Source organism: Thermobia domestica, chromosome 10 (genome assembly GCF_964235325.1).
Source record: "Thermobia domestica chromosome 10, izTheDome1.hap1.1, whole genome shotgun sequence".
NCBI lineage: Eukaryota > Metazoa > Arthropoda > Insecta > Zygentoma > Lepismatidae > Thermobia > Thermobia domestica.
The window spans coordinates 228,432,421-228,448,316 of NC_137463.1; the positions used below are offsets into that span (position 1 = coordinate 228,432,421).

The window sequence follows — 15,896 nt, forward strand, 5'->3', positions numbered from 1 at the left end:
AGTTTCGTAAAAACCAAATCACAGCCAAGATATTTACACTAAAAAAAAAAAAAAAAAAAAAAAAAAAGATTATTTCACAGCACGCCGGACTATACCGTATGTATCACTTTTCCACCTTTTCCCGATGACACCTTGCCATTGAGTGATTTATCAAGGTCAGACATACGAGGGTCATCCAGAAAGAAGAGAACGTTTTGCTATGGAATACAAACAATAAATCACGTACTCTACTGTCTAATATATTCCCAATACATATTCAAACACCTATCATAGCGTGATATCAGTTGTTGCATACCGTCACTGTACTCTGTCGAAGCCAATGTATTCAGCTATGTATGATGCATCTTCGAATTCATTAACAATGAGAATGTGATATCTCAAAACTGTAGCATGTAGTATATTCCACCTACGACCCCTTAGTTTGAGAGAAGGAGCGATACGGTGCAGACATGAATATGAACGCTACTGAGTTGTAAGCCCGGGACATGTGCGATAAAATTAAGAATCCTGCCAACTGTGAGCTGCGGAGTCTGAAAGATTTTCGATTTTATCCGGAAGTTGAAAGAATCTCTGCCCAGAAAACAGTTTCCCACTGTTGGATAAATTCAAAGACATTGTCATATGTAGCTGAATACATTGGCTTCAACAGAGTACAAGAACGGTATAGACCAACTGTTGTCACGCTAAGATAAGTAGTCGAATATGCATGGTGAATATACTAAAAAGTAGAGGAAGGTATATAGTTTCTGTACTGCAAATCTTTCGAACACACCGTTTATTATTTGTATTCCAAAGCAAAACGTCTTCTTTTTCTCCGGATAATCCATAGAAAATAGGTAATGGTAATGCGTCATGTTATCGTTCGAAAAAAAATGAAATGAAATGAAGTCTTTGAGTTTTACGTCCCACGGTTGTGCCGGTTAGGCTAAAGGAGACGGTGATGATGAGTAATGAATGAAATGGTGGAATGAAGAAAGAGGGAGGAAATGGGAGAACCCCGAGAAAACCCACGCACACGGTGTTTGTTCACCACAAAGTCCACTTGATGTTATCGTTCGATTTGACTCAAACCTACAACTGACTATTAATGTATTAACACTACATTTCTACAGGATATATTCAATTCGATCTGAGTATACCAGGAGAACAAAGTGCAATGCAGCCTACGATTTAAATCTCAAACGAAACTTTAAGTGGTAAGTTTTCCAGTGTATATTATGATGGGTATTTTTATTTTTCCATTAAAAATAGGGGGTTCCTATTATTTTCACGTCAATACGTCACTTTAGATCGATCTATCGTTCTTTACTGAATGAACATTAGAAGAGCACTGAGTTTAATAAGGTAGAAAGGTTGTTACTAAAATTTTCACGGAAAATTCGGGAAACTCACCACATACAATAAGATACGATACCGATATATTTAAACGAAGTATTCCACTCAATTCATCATATTTAATTAGTACCTCTCACTTCAAATTAAGCTAAAAATAAATTCTGCTAAAAAAAATGTAAAGAGGATCACGCGAAACATACATTTATTTCTCTTTCTAGAAGTTTCAATTTCTCCCGGTAGATGTCAACCGTCGGAGGATGTTGCTGCCATCTAACGATGCCATGTGTAACTTCTAGCATTCTAGAACTAAACACCTTTGTTTCAATAGAAACAGATATGGATAACCACCGTTAAAGTTATCGTCATCCGTGAAGATTTTAGCGGATCGACCCCACTAACAAATTGGCTGAGATAATCACACAAGCTATCTATTGCGAAAAACAGAATTCGGAGTTATGTGGAGTAACGGACGGACGAATGTAAATATTACAATGGACGGACGAATGTAAATATTACAATGGACGGACGAATGTAAATATTACAGTGGACGGACGAATGTAAATATTACAATGGACGGACGAATGTAAATATTACAATGGACGGACGGATGTAAATATTACAATGGACGGACAAATGTAAATATTACAATGGACGGACGAATGTAAATATTGCAATGGAAGGACGAATGTACATATTACAATGGACGGAGAATGTAAATATTACAATGGACGGACGAATGTAAATATTACAATGGACGGACGAATGTAAATATTCCAGTGGACGGACGAATGTAAATATTACAATGGATGGACGAATGTAAATATTACAATGGACGGACGGATGTAAATATTACAATGGACGGACAAATGTAAATATTACAATGGACGGACAAATGTAAATATTACAATGGACGGACGAATGTAAACATTACAATGGACGGACGAATGTAAATATTACAATGGACGGAGAATGTAAATATTACAATGGACGGAGAATGTAAATATTACAATGGACGGACGAATGTAAATATTACAATGGACGGACGAATGTAAATATTACAATGGACGGACGGATGTAAATATTACAATCTTAAAAGTATTAGATGTTGTCCATCACAAGCTTATCTGGCCAAGGAACTCCGCGCACCAGAGGTAAGCGCTCTAATACCGAGCCACCGTGCCCCCAGGCATTTTTTCCACTTCAAAATAACATTTAAATACACTTTACTTTTTTAAGATAACGGAAGCGTGGAATCTACTCTTTACGTAGAGTCAATACCACGGCCAGAATCAGTGCAGTTGGCGGATGTAATCACAACCATGCCAGATTTTATCGCACAGAGCAGACTCTTCCCAAGCATACCAACTCGCCTCCACGATAAGTATATTACACAACAAGTAAGAAGCTCCGGCAAGTTACATTTAAATGGCATCATCTACTTCACTATATAAAATGAAAAATACATTACCTATGTTTTTTTTATAAGACAGACACATGGCACATCTTCACAACGTAAATCTTCTATAAGTCAGGATTAGGTGGAATTATGGATTTATAATATTTTTTTTTTTATTCTACTAGCCTGTTCTAGTAATTGTTTACCCTTCAACTGCGCAGCTCGAAGGAAGACAGTGGTAGGCACCACTTCCGGTGAAACGGAGTTCTTAGGTGGAATGGGCTGGGATCGAACCACAGTACAGTATGCAGGTAGTCTGATTCCGGGTATGTACCTGCAGATAGCAGAAGATATTTTATATCATGTCATTGCATTGTATTGCATGGGAAAGTTGAATTTTCTTTTCCAGTTGAATCGAAAGGTAGAAAATATAACAACATTGTATTTCCCCGAGTCACTCAACTATCTCAGATTTTTTCTTTTTTCTTTTAGATTCTACTCGAGTTTGACTATATTTATATCACCAAACAACTTGATGCAACAGTCGCTTTGTGGGTCTGAGCCACTCCAACGCTATCTGTTAGCGACTGGCCGAACTACGCCCAGCCTAGCAACGAACGCATGGTCTCTAACCTAACCCACCAGACCTAGTGGCCGTCGTCTTTTATTCATATGACTCCCCAATCCGCCTCACGACGCTGGCTGGAGGCAAAAAAATTGGGAAGCATCAACCGGGAATCGAACCTAGGACCACACGGACATGAGTCCAACGCTCTAATCACTAGACTACGGTGCTTCCTCTCTATTTACCACGTTTTTTATAAATTTCTCTGTATCAAAAATGGAACAATAAAGCCACATTTACTGAATTCTCAGTTCATAGGTTCCCAACCTAACTAACTCTTAAATTAACATTTTCTTATAGCGCGAATAAAGGCTGTAGAAAGTTCGCTGGATAAGTCGCAAACCACTCTGTATAACTTCCATCATATTATACAACTGAAACTGTATACTTTGTACTTGTTCCTCTTGAGTTTTCTTCCTAATTTCTAGAAGGATATATGCTGACACAGTACACACAGGACATAAAGAAAATATAAGCTTCAAAGGTGAGATCTTCTTGATATTATTATTATTATTATTATTATTATTATTATTATTATTATTATTATTATTATTATTATTATTGATGTACTTAGCCGAATAATTTGCATGTGTGGTCTGGGTTGAAGTCTCGAAGCAAGTACAAATATTTTGATGTTGACCTAACATCATAAAGCAACTGGTAAACTATTTCAATAAAGAATTAGCAAACTCAGGTATAACAAGCTGACGATAGGAACCTATATGCTCATCATATATTATCTAATCAAGAGCCATGTGACTCGCAACAACCCTTTGTTAGTTAACATCTGCGAACTTATTATTATTATTTTCCTTGTCACAAAATTAAAACTTAGCTCTTCACGCTGGTCTAGTGCCACACTAACGTGTCTTTAGTTTACGGGGTCCAGGGTTCGATTTCCAATGAGACATTATTGAAATTTGAACGCATTACGATGGGTCAGATTCAACCTTAAACTGAAAGTCCACATCTCATATAACCTCGGTGCTTAAAAATGATGTTGAACTCCAGTTCAACCAACCACCAACCAAAACTAATTTTTGTGTATTTTTTATTTTGCTTTATTTCGTACTAGATTCCTAGGTGTATTCACGATAAAAAAATCTTTTTTTTTTTTTTGCTATGTTTTATCAAGGAATTCAGTGCACACTGGACTAAATAGTTGACATTGTAAACTAAACAATTGTAAACTAAATATTCACTACAAACTGAACATTTTTTACTTTCTTACCTGGTTGGCTGATTGTAGTAACACTATCTACTGTTTGAAGTGAGTCCGAACCACTATTTGGAATTGAAATGAAAAATGAAATGTTTAGTTTAATGTCCCACGTTTATGCACCGAGAATAAGAAGACGGTGATGATGAGAAATGAATGAAATGGTAGAATGAAGAAAGTGCAAGGAAACGGGAGAACCCCGAGAAAAAAACCCGCACACGATGTTTGTCCACTACAAAGCTCACATGGCGCAATCTGGGATCGAACTAGGGACCTTCATGCACCAGAGGTGAACGCTCTACCACTGAGCCACCAAAACCAGTATTCCGGTTTATTCGGGGCTTAATAACCCTCCACGGGGATCAAGTCGAAAAGCACGCGATCATTTTCCTTCTTATCCAAGTAGCAAAAACATACCCACGTAAACTAATATATAACATGAACCCAAACTACTTCTTATCATTTATAGCGCTTAGCGCAATCTGATTCGTAAAAGTGTAAACGTTGATCTAAAAGTAAACCCTGATAATGTATGAAATTTTCCCACTACAAAGAAATGAAATTAAATCTTTAAGTTTTACGTCCAATGATTATGCCGGATAAGCTAAAGAAGACGGTGGTGATGGGAAATGTATGCAATAGTGGAATGAAGAAAGTGGAGGAAACAGGACAATGCCAAGAAAACCCACGCACACGGTATTTGTCTACCACACAGCTCACTTCGTGCGAGCTGAAATCGAATCAAGGACCCCAAGCACCAGAGGTGAACGATCTACCACTGAGCCACCGCGGCACCCCACTACAAAGACTAATCGCTTAAAGTAAGGGATGAAAATAATAATAATATCGATAATTTTTTATCTACAAAAGAATATGAATTATATTCAAATGTTTGGATGAAAGTATTACTAATTAATAGCTCGCAAACACAGTTATAATACAAGGTTACTATTTGTCTTCTTTTTTCCATGTTTATGCCAACACAATTTTATTCTACATTTTCTTTATATACACGTTACACTAATCTGCACTTAAATTATGCCAATTTTCATCCAAACAATGCTTAGTTCATGCAAAAAACAAAATACAACAAAAAACTAGTTTTATAAACCAATTTACAAAATAACAATACAAAAATAATAAATTTCCCATTTGTTACATGCTTGAAATAAATAAATCATGTAATCCAGACAAAAATAATTTTACTTAATAAAAGAATCAGCTTAATGTTCTACTTTTATGCATTGTTAGAAGCTACATGCTTAATTGCCATTGCATTGTTGGTCCCTAAACTGGCTGATATTTTGTAAAAGTAAGTGTCAATTTTCAATGCTGCTTACACTTGCGTGTTATTTTAACAAGCAAACACTTAATTCTCACCATAAAGCTTGAGAGCCTGACATGCTAAAAATAATACAAAATTTACTATTTTTCTTTTGCTTGTTTCTCTTAAGTGAAAGGAGATAATGAAATGCAACTTACCACAATCCTAGACAGCGTTATTCTACAACAGAAAAAAAGAAACCTGAAGAATATTCAGTGTCGCCATCCATAGAAATTACAGTGTTTCCAGAATAACATTTCCCCAAAAATCTAAGTTACGGCAGTGACTAGAGGAACGAACTCAACTGCATTTGATTACGTATCATGTTGTTTTGGTATCCTATGAACTAGTTTTTAAATAACATTATTATTTAATTTTAATAACTGTATGTTAAAATTATTTTGTTTATTACAAACTAAATACAACTATTATTTTTAAAAAATAGTTCACAGGATTCCAAGACAACATGACACGTAATTAAATGCAGTTAAATTCGTTTTTCTAGTCACTGCCTTATAACTTAGATTTTGGAGGGAATGTTATTCTGACAATGCTGTAATTTCTATGGATGACAACAATGAAAATTCTTTAGGTTCATTTTTTCTGTTGTAGAATAACATTATCTATGATTGTGGTAAGTTGCATTTCAGTATCTCCTTTCACTTAAGAAAAACAAGGAAAAGAAAAATTGTTTTCTTTTTTTTTTTTTTTTAAGTCGGGCTCTTAAAGTTATTCTCTCCAATGAAAATAAAATCCTCAAGTAAAAAAGATGAACATTAAAGATATCGTTCTTAACGTCTGAATTCTGAAAATTATTAAGTCACATATATATAATTTATAATGAATGAAAAGAACGAAAATATCATTCTGTTTAGCACTAACAAAAATCAACTATCAACATTAATGGCAGGTGTAATGTTTCTTTATTCGTAGGCAAGATCATCGATCCTTTTTAATGCAGTGCGATTTCAGCCAAATTCTAGTAGCAGTAACTGGCGAATGTTTTTTTGAACAATTTGTAGAGTGACTTACCACTACTTGTCACCACTGAAGAACTAATAGCAAGCCTAGAAAATTTATAAATATTTTGTTAAGATGATACAAGAAATACAAATTTTTCGTGTCAACTTGAACTCCTAACAATGCATCATGATAATGGAAAACTGTGAATCTTTAGAGAGAATCTTGCTTATAAAAACGAGTGCATAAATATTATAAGGAAACTAGATCAAGTATTCGAACTACCTACATTACCTTACACGTGCGATACACAGAGCTGGAAGTCGGTAAACCCGCTAGCCAATGCTAAGCCCAATTTATGCTAAACAATACAAATTCTACATTAAATTACGATACTGTTCTAATCGTACGAAGGAGAATGAGAACTACGGTTACAACGCCGATATTTCTGGAGTTTCGTCTGTTATAGGGAAATGAGCAGTGTGCGGTAATTTTAATACGAGGAGCTGGCAACTGTGCAGAGTTTCAGCCACCCGCCATCTACGGTGCTAGTTGTAGGTAAACACAAATGGTGACTCTTTTGGAAATTTGTCTCGCGAAAAAGTACGCTCAGTTATTCGATTTCTGTGGGCAAAACATGTCGCCGACAGCTGGTAGAAGTTTACGGAGAGACTGTAAAGTCTCATCAGCACGTCGCAGAATGGTGTCGAAAGTTTGTAGCTAGTAGAGAAAACGTCACGACAACCCGCGCCCTCATACAGCCCAGACGACCACCACGCTACTGAAGCAGTTTTGCTGGAGCATCATGAACCACTCTCATTACAGTCCGGACCTCGCTCCAAGCGTCTTTCGCCTGTTCCCGCACTTAAAGGAGCGCCTAGAAGCCTGTTGCTTCGCTTCAGACGAGGAGGTGAAACACTTCGTGACAACCTGGCTGAACATACAAAGACAGGATATTTACCAGGTGGGAATTTTCAAACTCATCCCACAATGCACCAAGTGGATAAACCGATATGGGGACTACGCTGAAAAATAACCTAATGTATATGTATAAGTTGGCTGTATGAAATAATATATACACGTTTCACTGCGGGCTTTGTAACCTTACTTTTTGATCATTCCTCGTACATAAAACAAGTTAGACAGACATTCTAATACACTGTCGTAGCCGTGCGAAATTTCTTTCTACTTTTACTTTTAAAATCTTATTCTTTTCCATAATACATCCACAATACATTGAGAGACTGAAAAAAAAAAAAAACATCTAAAACGGGTATCAAGAAGTAAAAACAGAAAAGGAAATACATTGAAACTTTACAAACTGAACGCAATTTACTCTATTTTTGATCTACATGAAACCATATTATTCTAGGATAACACGACAACGAATTATTTCAATTCTCTCTACATCTAAAAAATGCTAGAGAAGTCAATTAACGGCTTTATAATTTGCTATCATAAATATAAAATATGGAAAAGAAATAAAAAAATGTCATTTAAAAAAGACAAGGTACAATTTTATCAAGCTGTATTTTTCATGATTCGTGCATATCTGTTTTCCTTAACTTTTCCATATTTATCTATACCAAATAGGCATTTCCTACAGATCTGTCTAATACGTTCACCTACTCAACATGCAATCTCTTGTCTTCTATAAATATGCAAACGTTGTTATCTGTCAATTATGAAGTTCCAAAAGAAGAAAAAAAAAAAAAACACATACACCGTGTATTTATGAATCCAACACGAGATGATCTACCGCAATTTCGTGCCCAAAAATATAAGGTTGTCTTGAAATGAAGCAAAATAAAATCTTTAAGTTTTACGTCCCACGGTTATGCCGGTTAGCTAAAGGAGACGGTGATGATAAGAAATGAATGAAATGGTGGAATGAAGAAAGTGAGAGGAAACGAAAGAAACCCGAGAAAACTCATGCTCACGGTGTTCGTCCACCACAAAACTCACTTGGCGCAATCTGGGATCGAACTAAGGACCCCATACACCATAGGTGAAAGCTCTACCACTGAGCCACCGCTGCCCCTCGGGTCGTTTTGCTTTCACGATATATAATATGGAATATTTCTTTGATGAACAGAATCACGAGCTTCCATTAACCCATAACTTCATCCTCATTTTCGCCTACCACTTTAACCTTGAACGTTCGCAAATCAGTGAATTCTTCAAGTGAAGAAGGCTACGGGAGATATGTATTTGATTTGATTTTAGTGTAATTTTATAATAAGTTCTGAAAATATACCCAGTATGTGATGTATATTGTAATCCTTTGTTAAAAAAATATGGGAAATATTGGGAAGAGGGTTTCGTCTTCGATTCAGAAATATATGGTAATCCTTATGAATTGAAGTATCTTTGTATCTGAAAGGGATATATCTCTCCACGAAGGAAATGCTACGGTTTAAACCATCTACGTGTCTATAGGGAGAATATTCACGGTCATGATTTAAAAAAGGTACTACTTTACAGCAACTTTACATCTTATCCCGAGAAGCTTTGCAAGAACATAGGTGTACGTTATTCTCCCCTTAAATTATTTATGGAAATATGTCACTTGCGCAGAAGATTGGAAAGACTGCTTACATAAGGAATATAAAATTTAATTGTATTGACTATCTATTCATCGATTTTTCTTTAAACTCTTGCAGTTTTACTTTACTTAACAAACTTGACTTGCATGTAACAAATTTGAAGCTTACCACGTTTATGTGCGCATTTAAATATGTATCAAAGAAGTGTTTTCTTCCCTTTTACAGTGATGCTACATTTACACAGTCTAATTCGTTTTTTCTTAAAGTACATTTGAAAAACCGTACACCATAGAATCGAGACATACAAATATCATTTTAAAAACTTGCAAGAAAATTGAGTTGATTTTCGTCCCGTTCAGCACGGAGGCTATATGAGACGTGGACCTACTAATTAACGTGGACTCCGAACCACTTGAGCTCCCGCCGGGAATCGAACCCGGGTCTTCCGCGCCAAAGGCGCGTATGCTAACCGCTTAGCCACGAAGGAGCTCAACTTGCAAAGAAAATGTCTTACTAGATTCTCAATTATAGTTCTAGAGAATTAATTTGATTTCTAAGAAAAGACAGACTGTACAATCGTTCTGGGAATCTGAGAAATTTTAGTAACCGGTTCGGTCAAATTGGTGTGAACCGACTGAATAACTACTAACAAACAATACAGAAAATGCGATGTAATTATCGAAATTCTCAGTTTTGCGAAGGTTCATGTAAAAATGAGTTGCTCAAAGTCAACAACTGACCCACAATACATTAAAAAATAACGTATTCTGAATCGCTGGAGATATTCAACTGAAAGCCTTTACATTCTTCTCTAACGGAATGACAGCATAGCATTTATGAACAGGACATGATCTAATACAGACAATGTAGAAACATTTATAAGCGTTACATTAATATTAATGAAAGCTTATACATCATGCATCTGTTTCGCATTGGCGAAAGATATAGAAGTTGATAGGCATAATGAAAAGCACAGTAAGTGTACAGAAAATACTCATTTATAATGTAAGTAAAATACATATATTTCCATAAATAGTTTTTTTTAAAAAAAATCATTACTTTAACCTTACTTTCTTTTACTAAAGGAGAAAAAAAACTTCCAGAAATGATGCTTGCTACAAGAAAAAAAAAATGGAATTTTGATTTGTCCTATCATATTCTGTAATTCAATGGTAATTATATGCATGAGTATAAAATGAATTTAGCAAGTCTAGTTATGTTATTGGTTTTAATTATCAGAAAATCTCAGATCATTCCTGTTAAAACATCCCTTAAAATAATTTTGTTACAACTTTCAATGAGGAACAGTAAGCGATCTGCAAAGTACATATAACCAGTATTTAATGTTCACTTTTTTTTTTTTTTTTTTAATGAAATCTAAGTTCTACGTCCCACGGTTATGCCGGCTGGGCTAAAGAAGATGGTGATGATAAGAAATGAATGAAATGGTGGAATGAAGAAAGTTGGGAGGAAACGGGAAAATCCCGAGAAAACTCACGCACACGGTGTTTGTCCACCAAGTTCACTTGGCGCGAGATTGGATTGAACTCAGGTCCCCATGCACCAGAGGTGAACGCTCTACCACTGAGCCACCGTGACTTTTTTTTTTAATAAACGAGTGCCTAAACTTCAGTTTGCAAAAATACACAAAAACATGGTAATGTTAATACCTATTAACATTTACAATTCATAGTGCTCAAAGCCACTGCTAGAATTGTAATTCTAGAAGAACAGAGTGAGGAAAAGACACAAGCAACAACACTGAAGTCAGCTGTCACAATATATGAACGAAGTACTTGTTATGCATCACATTTATAAGAGTTACGTTTATTTTAATGAAAGCCAATACATATTTAAATAAGCAATAAATGAATGGCATATGAACAGCATGAAAATGAAATCTTTATTTATTTTTAGTAATGATTATTTCCGTTACAAATAGACCCACTTTTGTATATTTCTGAAACAAGTTTGACTTATGAGGTAGCTAAGGAAAAGAAATTGTATTTCCTGAGGATGGCGAGCCAATCTTTTTTTTTCTTTTCTTTTTTTAAATACCTATTATTTAAAACAATAACTCATACAAGTTTCTGTATGCTTTTCAAGGGAATTAAAATGCTCGCTTAAAAAAAAAAAAAGCCAGTTTTGTTCAGCCCTCTCTACAAACGATAGCAGAAGTTTTGAAGAACGAAATACTAATGGTATTTTTTAAGTACGACTGTATAACGTATGTATCGGGAAAAACTCTAGTTTGAATTCTTATATCTCAAGATCTCATCTTCTTCTAACTTCATCTTTTATTTGCTCGTTCCAAGAATAGGTAAGTGTTAATTCATCTTAACAAAATGTGCCAAACCTTACCCGTGTTCTAGTTATTTCTTTACAAGTTTAACGGACCACATCGGCAGTATAACTAAAATCGTTTATACATACACACTACAAGAGGCCAAATAGTGTTATACATACAATACTGTACGCGTGTCATCCTTATACTGAGGACTTAGAAAACTTATCAGTCTACAGTCTAGTGGGAAAAAAATCACATACAAAATGGTACATCTTCGATATACGTTGATACACAAGCTATTTATTGTTTTTATGTAGTTTAAAATATAAATAAATTCCGTTTTATACAAGAGAAATCAATGTGTAAAATGGGAAGATAATGAATTATAAAACCAAAATGTAAGATTGAAACAAGTAATTGAAAATAAAAGTATAATAATGACTCTATACCATATACCCATTTAACATAATTCATTTTTACACATACTGCTGCAGGGAAGTAAATAGAATGTTTCCAAATATCTGATCGTTTGTAACGTGATGAAAATAACATGCAAAGAGTGAAAAAGTGACTGACTGGACCAGGACTCGAACCCGGGACCTCCCGCATACCGTGCCGATGCGTTAACCACCCAGTACGCTTCCCAGAACAGCCACTCACCCTCTCACTCTCCACTCGGACCACGTGGGTTGTACCAAAGACCACTGCATAAACCGTCATAAGGTACTTCGATATATGGACACAGGATTGTCCACGCACAGCAGTGGTCTGTGGTACAACCCACGTGGCCCGAGTGGAGAGCACAGACGTCGAGACAGTGAGTGAGTGAGCGGCTGTTCTGGGTGGTTAACGCATCGGCACGATATGCCGAAAGTTCCGGTTTCGAGTCTCGGTCCCTCTCGGTCGAGTCAGTCATTTTTTCACTCTTTGTGTTTTATAGAATTCATATCTATAGAGGATTTGGTGTGTGTTAAAAAAAAATCGGCTGTTTCCTATTTCATTAATTCCGTCTTTACTAAAATAGTTTACCTCCAGGTTATTCTGAAAACTAATGCCGCTATTAAGAGAAAAAAACAAAAAACAGGAAGAAATACAATAATAAAAAGAAAATTTCAAATGTTTCTTCAGCTGTTAATAAAACGAACACATTCAGTAATAAATAAATAACAGTAATAAATATAAAGTTTTATATATCACACACAGGTGAAAAAACTAAAGCCACTCAAGCAAAATTAAAGCATTATTTCCCCCATTTTTCAATTAAAGCCATTACTCACACTGAGGACACGATTTGGCCACACTGTACACGCAAAGTTTCCCTTTAAAATCAGCATAAGTGATTAACTGCTGTGAAAAGGAGAGACTGGGCACCATGCATTAAACCACAACAAATAGTGATTTAGAAAAGACATGCTCATCGACATTTATAAATTACGATTAAATCTAATTGTACTCAGTAAAATCATGTGTATTTCACATATTGCTTTCATTGCATGTAAGCAACTAGAAGTTATATATATAAAGAGCGAAAAAGGTACAACTAGACTGAGATTCGAATCCAGATCTCCGGCTTACCATGCCAATGCGTTAACAACTACGCCACTACATTCTTTCAGTCTTGATGTCGGTGCTCAGCCACTCCTACTACATGGACTGAATCACAATTCCTTTTGTACTTGGACAAACCCAGTGTCTACATTTTGAGTGGTGAACATCGACATCAAGAACGGAAAAATGTATGGCTGTTCAGGAAGCGGATTGGGAAGCGTAGTGGTTAACGCATTGACGCAATAAGTCAGAGACCCAGGATCGAATATCGATTTAGTCTGCATTCTTTTACTCTTCGTATATGATTACATTAGCATTTGTAGAGGAATTGGTGGAATACAAAATAAGTTATTTCATCAATTTATCAAGCACCAATGTGTTTATCCCAGTGAGATCACTTCGAGACTCTTCTTTTTGTCTTTCTGAGTAAGATGGATTTTATTGGCAAAGTAAAACCAAGTTTAGGAATTCTATCATTCTAGCTACAGACTTCTGTTATTCCTGAATGTTACTTGTACCTCCGAGTTTTCGACTCTCTCCTGAAGTCTTGGTCACGGAGAATAAAAACAGGAAGAAGAAAATTAAAAACATCAAGGAATAACATAGAATGGACTTACCAAGAGACGAGCTGTGCTGGAAAACATGTTGTCAAGTACACCGGTAAACATAAAATGGTGATGATGTAAGCTGCAATATGGCGGAATCGATTTGTACGCTTCTTTGTTCTTTGGTGAAACGTTGCACGTTCATGTTATTATTCTCGTTGTTATGCCAATGTTGTAAGAATTTTGTAGTTACCGCTTCCCATTCATAATATAACTACTCCTTGTCCGAATTTATTTCTTTCTTTTTTAAATGAATAAATAAATTTTCAAATACGAGTCTCCTACTTCATTTTTAGCTCACAATAACATTTTTGAATCTTCTACCTTGTGTTATGTTTCTCTTAGATGTTTCAACATACCTGATACCGGGCTTTCCGCTTCTGAATCCCTAATATGCTCCTTGATACGAACCTTTCGATTTCTTTTGGTTTTGCCTAGGTAACTCTCATAGCAACTGCATTTTATTTCATAAATACCCGAGTTTTCATTGGGATCCATGTAATAACTCTTAAATTGGGCCATGTTCTAAGTTTTTTTTTTGGGGGGGGAAGGGGGTTAATGTTGTACGGAAACCATATTGCGTATAGATCTTATTCAATGTAGTTGTCAATCTAGAAAAAATAGGCAATCCTACCCATTTTTTGTCTTTTGTGTCGGTTTCAGGTCTATTGAATCGTAAATCTCTTTTTACCTGGTAAAATCAATTAATTAATAATGGGACTGGTTACCCATTCAAACTATCTAGTTTCATTAAATGGTCAATCTCCATCTGTAAGTCTGTTTTAAGATGTAAGTCCCAAGGATAGAGTTTTTAGAGTGATATCATCATTCAAATTTCATTAAATGTTAGTTAAGAACTAAAAAACATGAAAACAACTTATTCATGATCTTCACACTTGTTGCAACTAAGGATAAGAGCAGCAGCGGTTCTTAAAATGATCTCGAATGGGATAAACACATCGACATTATAAAGTTAATCGTATCATTAAGAAAAATGTGCCAGTCGGTTCCTATATTTCATTTTAATATTTATGTATTTTGAAATACTTTAAAACTTTTAGCTGATCAATGCTATAGGATGCATGTTCAATATTTAGACAGATAAAATGTATCTCACCTAAACATCCTCGTGTTAATTTTAACACAAACAGTTTCAAGGCTTGTCAGGCTCTTTTGTTTCTCTGGTTGCTGAAATAAGTTATGATGAAGGGATTTCTCACACTTGAAAATCCCTAACTCGAATAAAATTACAAACAGTAATCATAGTTATACTTACTGTATCTTTCCAGAACATCAAACATTAGTTAAACACTTTTCTAGAGGATCATTTGATCTATTTTATCCTTATCCTACAAGTTAGAAGTGCGAATGCAATGGTATAGTTTCTATTTTTATTACTATTATTTTATTCGAGTTACAGGATTCTGAAGAGTAAAAAATCCTTTCATCATGTCATTAGTTTAGCAGCGCAGTGGTATACTACACACTGAGGAAGTGGCAGAGAAGTCCTGAAACCGTTCGTGTTAAAAATAAAATAAAATAAATAACATGAGGATGTTTACGCAAGATGTCAACTTTTTAATTACACTAGAACTACTAAAAAGAACTAATACATTCTAATGAAACATAAGAGACATTAAGCAAAGTATTTCTTTGTTATTCTATCCAAGCAAAAACGATAAATATAAATAAATAATACACATGCCAGTGTGTTTTTTCTTTCCATATAAATACGCACACACACACACTACGTTTAGAAACTTGATGACCGAACTCCAGCAGGTGATTCTTTATATCAAATGAAAGAAAGAAGTTCTATTAAACATAGGTTGAGAAACGCCACTTCCAGAGTTACGAACCGACGAAAATGAGAAGTATCACTTTTAAAACGCCCTAGCTTTAAAACTATGACACCTATTGCAAGGGGTTCAAGGAATTACATAGCAACTAGTATGCGCTCTCTCTAAACATCCATGTTTTACAATCCTCTTGTACCGGCGAAACGAATGCATGAAGGAAGGGCTACAGGGATTCATTTTTATGTACTGATT

General features: G+C 35.3%; 1 protein-coding gene across 3 annotated transcripts in view; it reads right to left on the minus strand.

The window, feature by feature from the left end:
- Positions 1-15,896, minus strand: part of LOC145663032 (transmembrane protein 135-like) — a 67,180-nt gene that overhangs the window by 13,987 nt on the left and 37,297 nt on the right. The gene's annotated exons all lie outside the window — the stretch shown is intronic.